The following is a 15,557-nucleotide window of genomic DNA, read 5'->3' on the forward strand; positions in this document are numbered from 1 at the left end:
TCAAGAGCCTTGAAGTCTTGTTTAGGCATATATGATAAGTAACCAAGGTTTATGTAAAAGGTGTCTAGTAAAGGATTATGTATCTTAGCATAGAACTTCAGACTATACAAATATAGAAGGAAAAAGGAAAAAAGGTTAAATTATAGTTTTTTATCCATAATATGTAATATAATGTAGCCAGTAAATGTTTTCATAAAATATTTAATGACAGAAAGTATGAAACTTTTCAAATAAAGCCAAGAACAAAACCATATAGAGTACAGTCCTTATTTTGTTTAATATGTATGTTTAATATATGTATTATACAATAAGATATGCACAGTATTAATATATGATGAGAAGGAGGATTTATGGAACTTTTTATTCATGCTTTACCTTTTCCAACTTTATATAATCACCATGTAGTAGTATTTTTTAAGCATTAAATTTTTTTCTCAAAGTTCACTAAGTCCAATGAATTTAGTCTTTTAAAAATAGAATTTCTAACAATTTTTTTCATCCTGCAGAGCCTACAGATTTTCCGGTAGGATTTTCTCTGCATTAAAAAATAAAAGTGAAATGAGATCAAGTGGCATAATGACTTGCAATCACCGGCCAATGGTGATATCTGATTCCTTGCTGAATCCCCTATTTCTTCACTTGATGGAATGAGCACTGGGTGTTATACTCTATGTTGGCAATTTGAATTCAAATAAAATATATTTTTTTTTAGTCCCCTATTTCTTCACCTGAGTCTAGAGTGAGAGAAAGACAGAGAAAGGAAATCCTTGACGAATGGCAGCTCCTACAGGTGTGGGGTAGAAAGCTAGAAGACACTATAGCAGAGCATTTGGGTCTGCTGCTGATTATAAAGGCTACATGCTATCCCCCAAATTTCCTGCTGACCTGTAGATTTTGGGGAAATGCTCCCCCTCCCCCCAAAAAAGTAACTTTCTTTGGAAGGATGTGTTCACTCAGACTCATCCATATAACTCATTAATACATTTCATGTCACCATAACAAAGAGCCAGGGAATCGTATTGGAAAAAAAAAAAAAAGTTGTGTTGAAATTATGAAACCCAAAAATCACAGTTCTGTTGGGTAAGAAAGAGCTGGGGGATTTTTATGTGTAATGTTTTTTGGAATTTGGCTCCTAATTTTCAACTTAGTGAAATTCTTGTTTGCTTAAAATAGTCATTTCAGCTCTCATGGAGCAACATTTGAATGTGAGTAGAACACATGGGATTTAGATGTTGCTGGCAGGGAGGGTTAAAGATTCCACTTTGGACTGTAAAATCTGCACTTCTGGCTGAGACATGAAGACAGATGGATCGAGTAACGGGAGAAGTTCAGCATTCAGAGAATATTGTTCCAGAAAAATAGCTCTATAGTGCTTTTGTGACTGCTGAAAACCAACAAAAATCTATTACTTTTTAAAACACTATTTCAACAAACACCCAACTGTGTATGTACACAGCTACGGTTAAGAGGCATTGTGCCAGGTTTGATTAATTCGTATTTGTGTTTAGCATGTCAGGATCTTGAGGCTTTGAACAAACATTTTTTAGAGAAGGAAGTGATGGTAAGCAGGATGCTCATTTTGGCAATCAGCCAAATCCTACTCAACTGAAAATCATTATGGAAAATTGGAGACATGTGGTTCCTGGTGGATGCTATCCTGTCAGGAAAAATGCAATCAATTATTATTCTGAATCTTAGAGTCAATCTTGTTTCCTTCTGTGACTTTTGTCAGCTACTTTGTGTGCAAAGGTGTGCAAAATTGCAACATGTTGACCCTCCCTACATGAATATTTTGACATGCATCAATGCTATTGAAAAGTCCCCATTGCTAGAAGTCACTTGGAGAAAGTTCAAACATACGATTCACCCTTTAAAATTGTCATTGACTCATTATCCAGTCAAGCAGGTAAACATAGCCTGTGTTGAATTCTGGTTAATCCAAAACTCTGTGGTGCACCAAAGTTTATATTTAACGTCTAAATTTTGGTAATGGTACGAGTCCTAAATAATTTGGGACACGTTTCCTTTGAAGAAACAGGATCTTTCCTATGGAAGCTATTTATCCTGGGTTTTTAGTTAAAAGCTATTAATTTTAGGTAAAAGTTGATCAGATTCAGGTGTTACTTTTGAGTTGAAATGTGGACACTAAGCTGTTTTCTAATCAAATTATTCTGCTATGATTAGAGAGCCTTAAAAGTATCCAAAAATTGGAGCATCTGGGCACTTCAGTCAGTTAAGCATCTAACTCTTGGTTTCGGCACAGGTCATGATCTCCTCAGTTGTGAGCTCAAGCCCCGCATCAGGCTCCTTGCTCAGGAGGGAGTCTGAGATTCTCACCGTCTGCCCCTCCATCTGCTTGCGTGCACACTCTCTCCTCCCTCTCAATCATTTAAATAAATCTTCTTAAGAATATATCCAAAAACTCAGATCAAGTCATTGAATTTAAGGAAATCTTAAAGATGAGGCCAAAGGTTATTAAAAGCTCAATTAAATATAGCATACACTATGGTAGTAAATGCTGTCTAAAAGTAACAAAATTTTATAGCCACCAGAAATTTAAGATTATAATAAAATGAAAGAATAGTTGCCAAGTACTTGATATTCTTGGTTGTACAGTTATGGTTGATGATCTTGTTCTTTGTATCTTTCTATATTCTAGGATTTATATATTTAGATCAATGGGCATCTTAATTTACCATCATAAAATACTAATATAAATTACCAAGTTCTTAACCATTTCCAAATAGTAATAAAAATTTTAAAATCTAAATCTTTTATAAGTCTTAAGACGAGGAGAGAATATCCCTGGATTGATTCAAATGCCTGTCAACTTTAGAAGTAACCAAAGGGAATCTTTTTCACCAAATATTTTTTTTTCCACAAAAACCTATCAATTTAGTGAACAGCACGTGTTTTCATGGTAGAGCATCCACTCTCTCTTCCTAGGAATGCCATCTTCATTTGGTTTTGGAGAAATTGTTCTTTCTCACTCCGAGTGCAGCAAGTGGACTAGACCTCCTGTGCTGGTCAGAGCCTGGGGCTGAGGCGTGAGCCAAAGCATGAGCCCCAATGTCACAATGCTTGGCGCAGAAAGAGGCGCATGACCCAGTCTGGGCCAGTGGGAGAGAGTAAACCCTAGAACTTGCATGGTGATGTTGTCCTGTGAAACGTCAGACCCTTGGACCTGGTGTCGTGAAGATGTGTGCCTGAAGCTGCAGGGAACCACCCAGCAAACCGAAGAATGGAGCCAACCCAGGAACAGCAGTACTGAGAGCTCCTGATGGCAATTCTCACACCCTGGCATTAGGCCACCCCTTAAATCTTCTCAGTTGTCTGAGCCAATAAGTTCCCTTGCTGCTGCTTCTCATCTGGGTTAAATTTTAATTCAACTGCATGAACGCTAACTGGAAGGTACCATAACCAGTCAGATCCTGTAACATTTCCTCTGATCCCATGTTGTACGGCACTAGCCCAAGTCGTCCTCTTTCTGGCTCTGTTGCCTTTCCCTCCACAGCATGAGATGCACCTCCACCAGGTGGTGTTTAACGTGGTAGATGTTTGAAACCAGTGCTGAGGAGATTATTTCTGAAATGTTTGCAAGTGCGACAAGAGTGCCTGGGACCCAGGAGTCCCAGGATCTAGCTTGGAGATTCCCCAACCATGCCCTCCCGTTAAAAATTTTTGTTACAGCAGCACAGGCACTAAAGAACCAATTTTCCCAGCACCTGCCTTTGGCTCAGGTCGTGATCCCGGGGTCCTGGGATCAAGTCCCACATCAGGCTCCCCAAAGGGAGCCTGCTTCTCCCTCTGCCTGTGTCTCTGCCTTTCTCTCTGTCTCTCTGTGTCTCTCATGAATAAATAAAATATTTAAAAAAAATAAAACAAAGTAATCCAATTTTCACCATTTCTAAGCAACAGGTCTTCTGCATTCTTGCTCCTGTCAGATCAGCTAGCATGAGCAATCTCACCTGACCTACTTGTCAGGGCTGATTTGTATTTGAAGTGTGGGAATCCATGCATGGGTAGAAATTTCCTCTTCTCTCCCTGCCACACACCATGCTAACAATCCTACAACTGAAAGAGTGCTTTTTTTTTTTTCCTCAAAAATTTAAAGTTTTGAAAATGAATTTTAATTTTGAAACAAAGACTCTGGGAAGCCATACATTTTCTAGCTTATCCAGAGTTGTTCACGGAGACAGCCATGCATCCAGGGGACTCTGTCGTTCTCTTATTTCGTCGTCTGCATTGCCATGCTATTTTACTCCATTCCTCCTAGTATGCTCCTTTTCAAGGATGTCTGATGACCTCAGAGCGGGTGTTGATCTGCGGTGAGGCTCTTGATGGAGGAACAAAGAGCTGGATGGTGACGGAGACCCAGGGAGGGGCCGCTTTCAAAGCAGCCTGCCTGATCTGAGTTAATTTGCCCTTCACTGGCCTGTTCAGAAAACTGTTTTATAACAACGCAGCAGGTGGACATGGTATTGGGTTCCCCTAGAAGCCATCCCTGAGACCAGAATTGATCTATCTGTGGTATAGTTGGGAGCCGATCCCAGGGGACACTTGTGGGCCATCCCAATTGAGGGTATGCTGAAAGTCAATTACTGCTCTGGTGCCTTGGGGCTTAATCCTGCCAGGAACTCTGGGAATAGTACAAAGCTAGAGACACATCTGGGAGCTACCAGCTACTTGGTTGAGAGCTGCTCCCAGGGAGCGGTTAATTCCCCAGCACCACCTCTTCCTCCCTTTGGGTGGTCCTGCCAGCAGGCATGTGGGCTCTGGGAGCCAGAGAGGGCATCCGGGTAAAGTGACACACATGCTGCCTATTGCAGGTCGGGTGGGACCCCCGTGCTGTCCATTCAGGCGTCTCCCTGTAACTCTGTGGCCACGCCACGTATGCTGCCAATACTACTTTCTATGCTGTTTGCGGGGGAGTCCGGACCTCCTCATCCTGGTCGACCCACTGGCAAATAGGCAAGTTTCACCCGTGGGCCTTAAATTACGGGAAGGATAAAGACAGCAGTGAATATAATGGCCAAACAGGGAAGCCCCATTAGCAAATGAGTGAGTCGGAGTTCTGTTTATAGTTGTGTTATGAATGGTTTGTTTTCTTAAAGATGACCCTATAACCAAATGTGCGTAAGCACGAACTGAATAATGTGCCTGCTACTGGTTGAGAATGGAGTGATGATAAATACACAGAGGAGGACTCTCAGACAGGGATCTGGTCAGCTGCCGGAGTCCCAGCCTAGCAGGAACTCATCAGATTTGAGCTTTTTTCCCCCCCACTAATCAGTAGGTTTGCAGGGATGGGGCTAGCTGGCAGCTAAGGTATTATTAGTATCCCCCTCCCTCCCCCCAAAAGATCTCTCTGTACTAATAATTAATGGATTCCTTCTCTTTCTCCCCAACCACGTGACACATTTTTTTTAGTATAGCTGACACAATATCACGTTAATCTTAGGTATACAGCACAATGATTCCAGGACTGTACTCATGCTGTGCTCACCACAAATGTAACTTCTGTCACCAGGCAATACTATTACACCACTGACTATGCTCCCTATGTTGTATGTCCTTACGTATTTTTGCCTTGGTTTCCCTTGCCTTAAGAGACACATCTAGAAAAATGATGCCGCAGCCAGCTTCAAAGAGATTACTGCCTGTGTTCCATTCTAGGAGTTTTATGATTTCAGGTCTCATGACATACAAACACATTCAAACATACTCATTTTATTCCTATGATTTTTTTTTTCTGGCTGGGTACAGTTATACTTTATTGATGGTATGTGACAAGTTTGGGCTTCCCGAGCCCCTCCCCTTCTTCAGGAGGTCTGAGATAGAAACTGTGGAGACCAAGAGATTCTCAGTGTGTTGGGGGATGAGTTGGGGTAAGGACTTCCCAGCAGCTGAGGGCTTCTCTCTTCCTCTTGCTGGGGGTGGTGGTCCAGGGGCTCTTATTCCTTGGAAACCATATGGACCATAAAGTCCACCACTCGGTTGCGATAGCCAAATTCATTGTCATACTAGAAATGGAGCCTGACACAGTGGTCATTGATGGCAGTGCCAGCCCTGGCATTGAAGTTGGCAGAGTGGGTGTCTCTGTTAAAGTTGCAGGAGACAACCTGGTCCTCAGTGGATCCCAGCATGCCCTGAGGGGCCCTCTAATGCCTGTTTCACCATCTTCTTGACGTTGTATTTAGCAGCTTTCTCCAAGTGGCAGGTCAGATCCACAACTGACACACTGGGGATGGGAACATGGAAGGCCATGCCAGTGAGCTTCCCATTCACCTCGGAGATGACCTTGCCTTGGCAGTACCAGTAGAAGGAGGGATAATGTTCCGGGCAGCCCCTCAACTACCATACCATCGCTTTGGTGGGGAGGGGGAGGGTGGCAGTAAGATTTGGAATATGGTCCTCAGTCCCTCCACCATGCCGTGGTTGTCACAGATGACCTTGGCCAGAGGAACCAAGCAGCTGGTGGTGCAGGAGGCATTACTGATAATCTCGAGGGAGTTGTCATACTTCTCGTAGTACATGCTCATCACAAACATGGAAGTATTAGCAGAAGGGCCAGACATGATGACCCTCTTGGCCCTACCCCTTCAAGTGAGCCCCAGCCTTCTCCACAGTGGTGAAGACTCCAGTGGACTCCACAAGGCACCCAGGACCAGCATCACCCCATTTGATGTTGGTCGGATCTTGCTCCTGAAGGATGGAGGTGGGCTTTCCACTGATGCCAGGTTTCTCATTCTTAGCCTTGACTGTGCCATTGAATTTGCTGTGGGTGGAATCTTAACTGGAAAAATGTAGACCATGTAGTTGAGGTCAATGAAGGGGTCATTGATGAAGACAATATCCACTTTGCTAGAATTAAAATCAGCCTAGGTGATCAGGACCCCATTATGGCCAAATCTGTTTACTCCAACCTTTACCTTAGTGTCTCAGGGACTCAGCTGGCACTGCACCAGAAGATGCACCTCTCTGTCAAACTAGGAGGAGCAGAGAGCCTCCTGTGACTTACTCATTCCATAACTGTAAGTCTGTATCTCCCATTCCTCTTCACCCATCTTGCCCATCCCCTAACCCCTCCCCCCTCTCCCATCTGGCAATTATCAGTTTATTCTCTGTATTTATAGATCTGACTCTGCTTTTTGTCTATTCATTTGTATTTTAGCTTCCACATATAAGCAAAATTGTATGGCTTTTAGTCTGACTCCTTTCACTTAGCATAATATCCTCTAAGTTTATTCATGTTACTGCAAATGGCAAAAGCTCATGCCTTTTATGGCTGCATAATATTGCAGTGTGTGTAGGTGTGTGTACCACATCTTCTTCATTCATCTATCAGTGGACACTTGCTTCTGCATCTTAACTATTGTAAATAATGTTGTAATGAACATAAGGGTGCATGCATCTTTTTCCACTAGTGTGTTTATTTTCTTTGGATAAATGCTCAGCGGTGAAATTACTGGATTGTATGGTATTTCTATTTTTAGTTTTTTGAGGAATCTCCATACCATTTTCTACTGTGCCTATACCAATTTACATTCTCACCAAGAGTCTATGAGGGTTCCTTTTTCTTCACATCCTCAGCAATACCTGTTAGTTCTTATCTTTTTGATTCTAGCCATCTTGACGGGTATAAGGTCAATATCTCATTGTGGTTTTGATCTGCATTTCCCTGAAAATAGTGATGTTAAGCAACTTTCCATGTGTGTGTATGTCTTTAGAAAAATGTCTAGCCTTTGCCCATTTTAATCAGATTATTAATACTTTAGGTGTTGAGTTGTGTAAGTTCTCTATGTATTTTGTATATTAACCCCTTATTGGATATATCATTTGCAAATATCTTCTCCCACTCGGTAGGCTGTCCTTTTGTTTTATTGATAGTTTCCTTCACTGTGCAGATATGTTTTATTTTGATATAGTCCCAATAGTGTATTTTTGCTTTGGTTTCCCTTGCCTTAGAAAACCTATCTTTTTTTTTTTTGATTAATTAATTAATTTATTTTTTTTAAATTTATTTTTTATTGGTGTTCAATTTACTAACATACAGAATAACCCCCAGTGCCGTCACCCATTCACTCCCACCCCCCGCCCTCCTCCCCTTCTACCACCCCTAGTTCGTTTCCCAGAGTTAGCAGTCTTTACGTTCTGTCTCCCTTTCTGATGTTTCCCACACATTTCTTCTCCCTTCCCTTATATTCCCTTATGTATACAATGGAATATTACTCAGCTATTAGAAATTACAAATACCCACCATTTGCTTCAACGTGGATGGAACTGGAGGGTATTATGCTGAGTGAAGTAAGTCAGTTAGAAAACCTATCTAAACAAGTATTGCTACAGCTGATGTTAAAGAAATTACTGCCTGTGTTCTCTTCTAGGAGTTTTACGATTTCATGCTTCGTGATATGTAAACATATTCAAATTAAACACTTAAGTCATGCAAATAAACTTTGGAAGATTATTTGGAAGATTATAAAGAGGTGGTAATGATTCTGATGAAAGAACCATTTTAAAGATGTCCAGGAAGCAGTAGAGGTTGAAAACCCTAAGTTCTTAGTGGAAACATGTATGTATATGCACATGTGTGTGTGTGAGAGAGAGAGATTGATTAGAACAGTGACTGGAACATGTCTGATATTATTGTTGTGTTATTGCATACTGATTCCCATCCAAGATCCTGAGAAGCCCCCTAAAGGGGAAGCTTATCATTACCATTGAGGAATTTGTGTTTTTTAGAGCTATCTTGAGTTGTATCCTCAGAAAAATGTTGGGAACCACCAGGAGGTCCCAAGGCTTTTTGAACCTACCATTTTATGTTCAGACCAACAGGACAGGGGCACCTGGGTGGTTCAGTGGTTGAACATCTGCCTTTGACTCAGGTTGTGATCCTGAGGTTCTGGGATCGAGTGCTGCATCAGGGTCCCCACAGGGAGTCTGCTTCTCCCTCTGCCTATGTCTCTGCCTCTCTCTGTGTGTCTCTCATGAATAAATAAATAAAATTAAAAAAAACAAAACAAAACAAAACAGAACATCTCCTTTCTCATGATGCTGATCATAGACCTAGCAACAGGGGTGCAAGTTCCCTTTACCCCACCTTCCCCAGAGAACTGCCCTGCCTGGTTCAGAACCATGGACAGTGTCGTGGGAGGGAGCATTCCCCTGCCAACCCAACAATCTTGGACACGCTGATCCTTTGATACATTATTTTTAATCTTTGGGACTCCCCCATCTACTTGACCGTGTATGTTGTGTGGTCAAGAAAATGTTGATCCCTTCCAAAGTCAAGACAGGCTTTTCAGTGACTGTGGCTCTAACCCCCTGCCAACCTAACTGCTAATGGCTCAGTAGAAAACTGAATTCTCTGAAAGCCTACTTCTTTGCATCCCTGCTGTTAGGAGCATCTGGTTTTAAGTGCAATGTATAAATGACTTTAGGAAGAAAGGACCAAAAATTATCAGGTGCTTTCACCTAATCAGTGTGCACACACTCAGTCTTAAAGTTGAGGTTTCCATATGATCAAGAGCTCTGGGGTCCAATGATACCTGACAGGTCAAGAATAAGACAATGCTGTGCATTATAGGGGAGCCAGTTGGCTTTGGCTTACTCTGTATATAGATTATACATAATGCCTCTATGGCACTATAATCTTTATATGTGAGTAAATGACTTTTTAGCTGAAACAAAGCCCAAATAGTTATCACAAATGCTTACCCTTTGGAACACAAACAGGTGAAAATCCTTCCTAGCCCAACAGAAGGAAACCCTGCCCCTAATGAAGCCAAATTGAATGATCCAAGAATGCCAAATGCCTCGGATTCCTTAAAATTAGCAACACTATAAAAGAACAACTTTTTTATTAGTGAATCTAGGTGGTGCCCTGTTCTCCACATCCTCTGCTCAAAAGAGACCTAGCAATCTCATCTACTCTCGTTTTTGTAAAAATGAGGATACAAGCATAGATGTTCAAGGACTTGTGTAGTACCAGAAGCTCCTCTCCAGTGTCCCAACTGCCATGAGGAAAGTGAGCATTCTTGGTTTAGACACTTCTGTCTTACATAGTTGAAGTTTTTGTTGTGGGCAGAAGTTCCAGGGAAACTGGTGGTCAAGATGAGCTGGCTGGCACTAAAAAAGCAGTGTAATTGATATTTGGGTTATTTCAAGATGACCTGAATGTGAGGTGTTGGTAGGAAAAAAGGTCACACAGTGCTTTCTAGGGAAGACCTGAGTGAAAAAATTGAGTTTGGACCAAGTCCAAACTTTGGACTCTCTTGGCATCATACCGTGGACAGCCATTGCAGACACTTACCAGTACATTCTCCATGTTTGCCGTGATAATTCTGGCAACCACCTCGTGGGTTGCCGTGCACCCCCACTACATTTCACTGTAACCTTGCCCAAGAAGACTAGGGACTGAGGACTGGCCTCCAAAGCAGCTGGAGTCTCAAGAGCCAGATCATAACATGGAAACCAATTAAGTAGAAATTTGGTTAGCAAGCCAGGAAGGTCTGTGGTAATGAGCCAAATCATCTTCTACAAAGAGAAACAGACCCTGAAGATGAGTCATAACAGGAGAGTAAACAAAGATAAACCTTGGCGACCCCCCCCAAACTTTCCTTTTCAGTACAGATCGTTTTTTTACCCCCTATCAGTGGAATGTTAATGACTCACATCCATCCACACGGTACTGTTGCAACAACAAACACTGGCAGCTACTATCAGCCACTTGACATGTTTGCTGGCCCTTCTCATTTTCATTGGCTCACTCTTATCCCTCAGCCTTAATGAAGAGTTGTAGATATTTGCATTCCTAACCAAAGAGAGAGAGAGTAGAGGTCTTTCTGAAGAAGAAAATTTTTGTCCTTGTTCCCTTTCCTTAGCAACATGGCTTCTATGAATAAGGGAAATTGTACTCTGCAAAGTGAATTAGAAGAAAAACTACAAATATTTCTTGAGCACCAAGATAAGGCAAGCACCATGCTTGAGGGTGACTTGCACAGTCTCCTGAGGCTCCCTTCAAACCTATAAAGTAGATCTTCCTATCATGATCATTTTGCGGATGAAGAAACTGAGAGGCTCAGGGATATTAGCTTATCCAAGACACCTGGAAAGTGGCGAGGTAGGATTTGAACTCAGGCAGCCTGACACACCAGTCTTTTTATTACCGCCTCCCTCCAGAGAGGATTTTTCAAGGCCTAGAGAGGAACAACATACAGAGACCACAATTGTTAAGGTAATATTTTCCCAAAGGATCATTTTTCCTACTATTTAATTAATTTTCATCAAACTCAAAGATTACCTTGGCCTTGGAACCTGAAATTGTGTCCAAGATAGGCTTTCCGGAGGGTCTGTGTTGACAGTCCAAATGAACTACTGCTCAGAGAATTGGACACCATGAGTTTCTGGGCTCAGAAACTCGAAACACAGTAGCTCTGAGAAGATCTCAAAAGACATGGGGCGGAGGAGAATCTTAACCCAGTTTTGGAAATGATACCATTTATGGGCAAATTGCAGCTCAGGGCCCTTTTTAGGAAGATGTACTCTGCATCTATTAGTAAGATCTATTATATGGATTCCTAAGTAATTGGTTTTTAAATAAAACGTGTTATTTGGATAACTCTAATACCAACTTTAAAACTTCAGAAACAAACGTGTGGCTGATGGTAGCCAGTAAGAAGTTTGCAATGCTTGCACATCTTTTCCTTCAGGCCCCATGGTGATTCTGCATCATCTCCCTGCCCCTCTCTTTCTTACCCCTCCCCCATTTTGCCCTTGTTCATGTATCGCTTTACGCGACTTTATATCCTCTTTGGAGAAAACTATGATATGCATAAATTTTAAAAGTAAAATAAATATCAGAACTTCCTGCTTCTCAGCTTTGCAAACGTTAAAATAAAACCATGTGTATCTGAACCTGCCCCCCCTGGTTATTGTAATTCCAGGTGTTGTCCAGAAGTACTGTTGAGCTAGGATCAGGAGAGTCAGAAATTGGAATTTTAGAGATTTATCGACAACCACTGAAAAACCTAGGGAATGGTGGCCAAAACAACTTAAAATGTATCTGCTAAAATAGATGACTTTTCCCTTGTGTTTTAGTGATTGAAAACCAAAAAGCATTTTGTGTCGTAGCAAGGGTGCTCCAGCGTAAGGATTAAGTGTGTGTTCTTCAAAGTCAACAGATGCCACTTAGATTAAGGTTGCAGCTTTTTTTTTTTTTTTTTTTAAAGAAAACATGCCTGAATTCCCCAAGGGACGTGTGTATTCCATAGCAAACAAAGCCCCAGCCAGAAGCTACCCTTACACGCACAGGGCTTCAACCTCAGGATCTGCGCCAGCTGAAAATGTCACCCGTAGCTTTCCAACTTACACTAGCCCATTAGGTTGCTGGTCTTGGCTGCACTGAAGCCTGAGCTTCAGGAAAACAAAGTACCAGATCAAAGCCATGAGACTGCTACTCTCAAGTCAATTCAGTGGGAGGGCCATGTGTCCCTGGAGGAGCCAAGCAAGAGGAGCTCCCCAAAGTCCAGACATGGTAATCAGCACTTATTAAGTGCCACCGTATACTGTACTACCCGGCAGCAGTCTGCTAGATGCTGTGAAAGGTGCAGAAGTGCTCCCTTATTGATCTTACAAAGCTGGGATAAGCAAGTGGTGTAGCATGGGTGTGAAAGTTCTTTGAAAGGATAAAGCGATGGCCCCATGCCAGGTGGTGGTCGTACTGCCTGCTGTTCTAATGATGGTTTCTAATGTCCCAGAACTCCAAGCTGTAGCCAGGCCATGGAGGTCAACAGGGCCATTCAGGTCCCTCATGCCCTCCTCGGTAGCCAGCCCATGGGGGTCCCGGCGTGGCGCACAGGCTACCCCCACAGCAGGAGCAGTGCGCCCCCTCCTTGCTTCCTGAGGGGTGTGGTTGGAGGAACCACGGTTGGAGCCAGTCAGACCTGGGGCTGGGTTTCAGCTCTGAGCCTGTTTCCTTACCTCTAGCTCCGGCCCCATTAAGTCCTTCTGAGATAAGGCTCCTTCACCTACGCATCACCTGGTCTCCTCCCTTTTTTTCTCTCAAATCATAACCTTAGCCAACGTGCAGGGTAGCCAGGGCCATCTCATCTGCCACCTCCAGACTCCCAGGCTTTCTTCTGCCACCAGAAGCTCGCCCTGGTTCAGTGCTCAGCCCACCCGGGAAACCCACCCTCCATGTCCCTAATGGAACGGGGCGCTGGCCACCTCTCCCAGCACCTGCCATGAGACTCCACGTACCTGACTGAGGTGTCAGGTAGTGTCGACTGATGCCAGGATGGCTAGACAGTCCTAGAAAGAAATCCTAAGAAGGAAGGATACAGCCGAACTTTGGACAAGAGCCAGGCAGGAAAGGTGCTTCGCCACCTGCGATTTTCTTGTCCCTCCTGACTGAACTGTGTTCCTTCAAATCCTCCCTGGTACCTCTACCCATGTCACTTCTCAGTTCCCTTCAACTGAAAAACCCCACTCTCTGGTTCAAGAAAATGACACTCTCAAAAGAAGTCTCATCCCCCCTCCCCCGAGTCTTCTGTCATCAGAGGGTGCCCCGGCTTCAGCTTGGAGGAGTCTGCCCTGCCTGGGCTGGGAGGAGGATAGGACCAGGGTGGGTAAGGAGAGGAGATAAGTGCATGTGTTCTCTCTTCTTCACCCCTCCAGTGAGGGCTGTAGACCTCTGCTTCTCACCAAAGAGCCTATTTTTCAAGCATCTCTCTTAATACTGATTTTTCCCCCTCATCCACAGCCTGTCCATATCTCATCCAGCAAAAAGCATGCTGGTCCTAGGAGGACTCTGGGAAAGGAGACCCCCATATGGGCTGAGGAGCTGTGGGCTTCTTCCTGCCCTGGGCCTTCCAGAATCAGATAAGGACACCCACTCTGCCTGTCTCACAGGGAACATCACCATGCCTACCCTTTCTTTAGCCTCATCTCTGTGATGGATGATGTCAGGGCAGGGGAGTTTCCAGCTCTTACAGCCACAGCTCCTCTGGCTGCCAGAAGCAGAAATCTACCTCAGGGGAAAATGGGAATTAATTTTACGGCTACAGAAGAACCACCAAACCCAAGGAATGAAGAAGAATACAGAATGAAGTATGCGTGAGCCCTGTGTGATCAAGAATTGGAAAGTCAAAGCTAACATAGCTTTCTCTGTCTCATTTAATGTCCGTTCGCTCTCATAATGGTTTGAATCCACTCATTTTGTCTCTTCCATTTGACTATTCCTCATGTGCTTATTCAGGCCCTCCCTCCCTACCTTAGAGTCCATGGATGCTCTGCTCCCCACAGAAAACTGCTAACATGGATTTCTTGTCTCTGTGTTAAAACCCTTCCCCAAATTTCATGGGCCTAATCCAGTTTATGGCCACTGATGCAGGCAGTGAGGCCTGCAAAGTTGGCCAATTCAGTTACAGTCAGCAAAGCTGGTATCCACTGATGCAGGCAGAGAGGGGTTCTGAACTGTGATGCACTGGGGGCCCTTTTTTAGGAGCTGTGAGAAGATCAAGTTCCCGAGCTAGAATGTAATAATGTTTACCATGATGACAACGACGACGACTAGATGTCATAAATTTTAAGATGGGGGGTATCTTTTGCTCACTGTACCCAGGCAGCAGTGGGGATATTTTTGTAATGCCTGAGAGCACTCTACCTGCAAATGTGCCAGCATCACAATGTCCATCACAGGTTTTAGCTGCTTGGGAAAAAGTCCTAGAGACACAGTATAAAGCATTTATTCAATGTACACAGTTGACTTTTAACTCTTTAGAACCAGAAGGTGACAGGGTGCTGGTAAGTCTAATATCTTTAGCATTCCTGGAGCAGGAATCAAAAGTAAGCTCTTGGTACTCAGAGTACCAGTTTATTTTTTAAAAAGATTTTATTTATTTATTCAGAAGAGACACAGAGAGAGAGAGAGAGAGGCAGAGACACAGGCAGAGGGAGAAGCAGGCTCCATGCAGGGAGCCTGACATGGGACTCAATCCCAGGTCTCCAAGACCATGCCCTGGGCTGAAGGCAGACGCTAAACCGCTGAGCCACCTAGGCTGCCCCAGAGTATCAGTTTAAAAATGCTGCACCAAAAAATAATAATAATAATAAAAATAAATAAATAAATAAATAAAAATGCTGCATCACCAGGGCACTTGGGTGGCTCAGTTGGCTGGGCATCCAACTCTTGTTTTTGGCCCAGGTAATGATCCCATGGTCATGGGGTAGAGCCCCAAGTTGGGCTCCTCATTCAGTGGGAAGTCTGCTTGAGATCCTCTCCCTCATCCTTTGCCCTTCCCCCACTAAAATAAGTCTTAAAAAAAAAAAAAAGCCTACACCATCAGTGCTCCCATGGCACAAGGGATGTTTTGTGATTGGTGAATTGGTGACTCTCAGCTAATAGACTGATTCTGAAGAGTCAGACTTCAAACATGAGGATGTTCTAAGACCATCTTAACCAATCTCTTGTCATTCTCTCTATATATCCACACATGTGACATGTAACCATCCTGTGTCTAATGAGAATTAAAAGAACTATTTTAGTAAGCATA

General features: G+C 43.2%; 1 protein-coding gene and 1 long non-coding RNA gene across 4 annotated transcripts in view; one reads left to right on the top strand and one right to left on the bottom strand.

Moving 5' to 3' along the window:
* Positions 1–15,557, top strand: part of CCBE1 (collagen and calcium binding EGF domains 1) — a 226,646-nt gene that overhangs the window by 149,966 nt on the left and 61,123 nt on the right. The gene's annotated exons all lie outside the window — the stretch shown is intronic.
* The window catches only part of LOC140630916 (uncharacterized), a 68,765-nt gene that overhangs the window by 42,074 nt on the left and 11,134 nt on the right, over positions 1–15,557 (bottom strand). The window contains exon 2 of one of the 2 annotated variants that reach the window (XR_012028594.1): positions 5,715–6,796. The exons of the other annotated variant lie outside the window; for it this stretch is intronic. This is a non-coding gene — a long non-coding RNA (uncharacterized lncRNA). Of the gene's footprint in view, positions 1–5,714; positions 6,797–15,557 lie in introns of those variants that run through there. 2 annotated transcript variants of the gene reach the window in all.

The sequence above is a fragment of the Canis lupus genome, chromosome 1, assembly GCF_048164855.1.
Source record: "Canis lupus baileyi chromosome 1, mCanLup2.hap1, whole genome shotgun sequence".
Taxonomy (NCBI): Eukaryota; Metazoa; Chordata; class Mammalia; order Carnivora; family Canidae; genus Canis; species Canis lupus.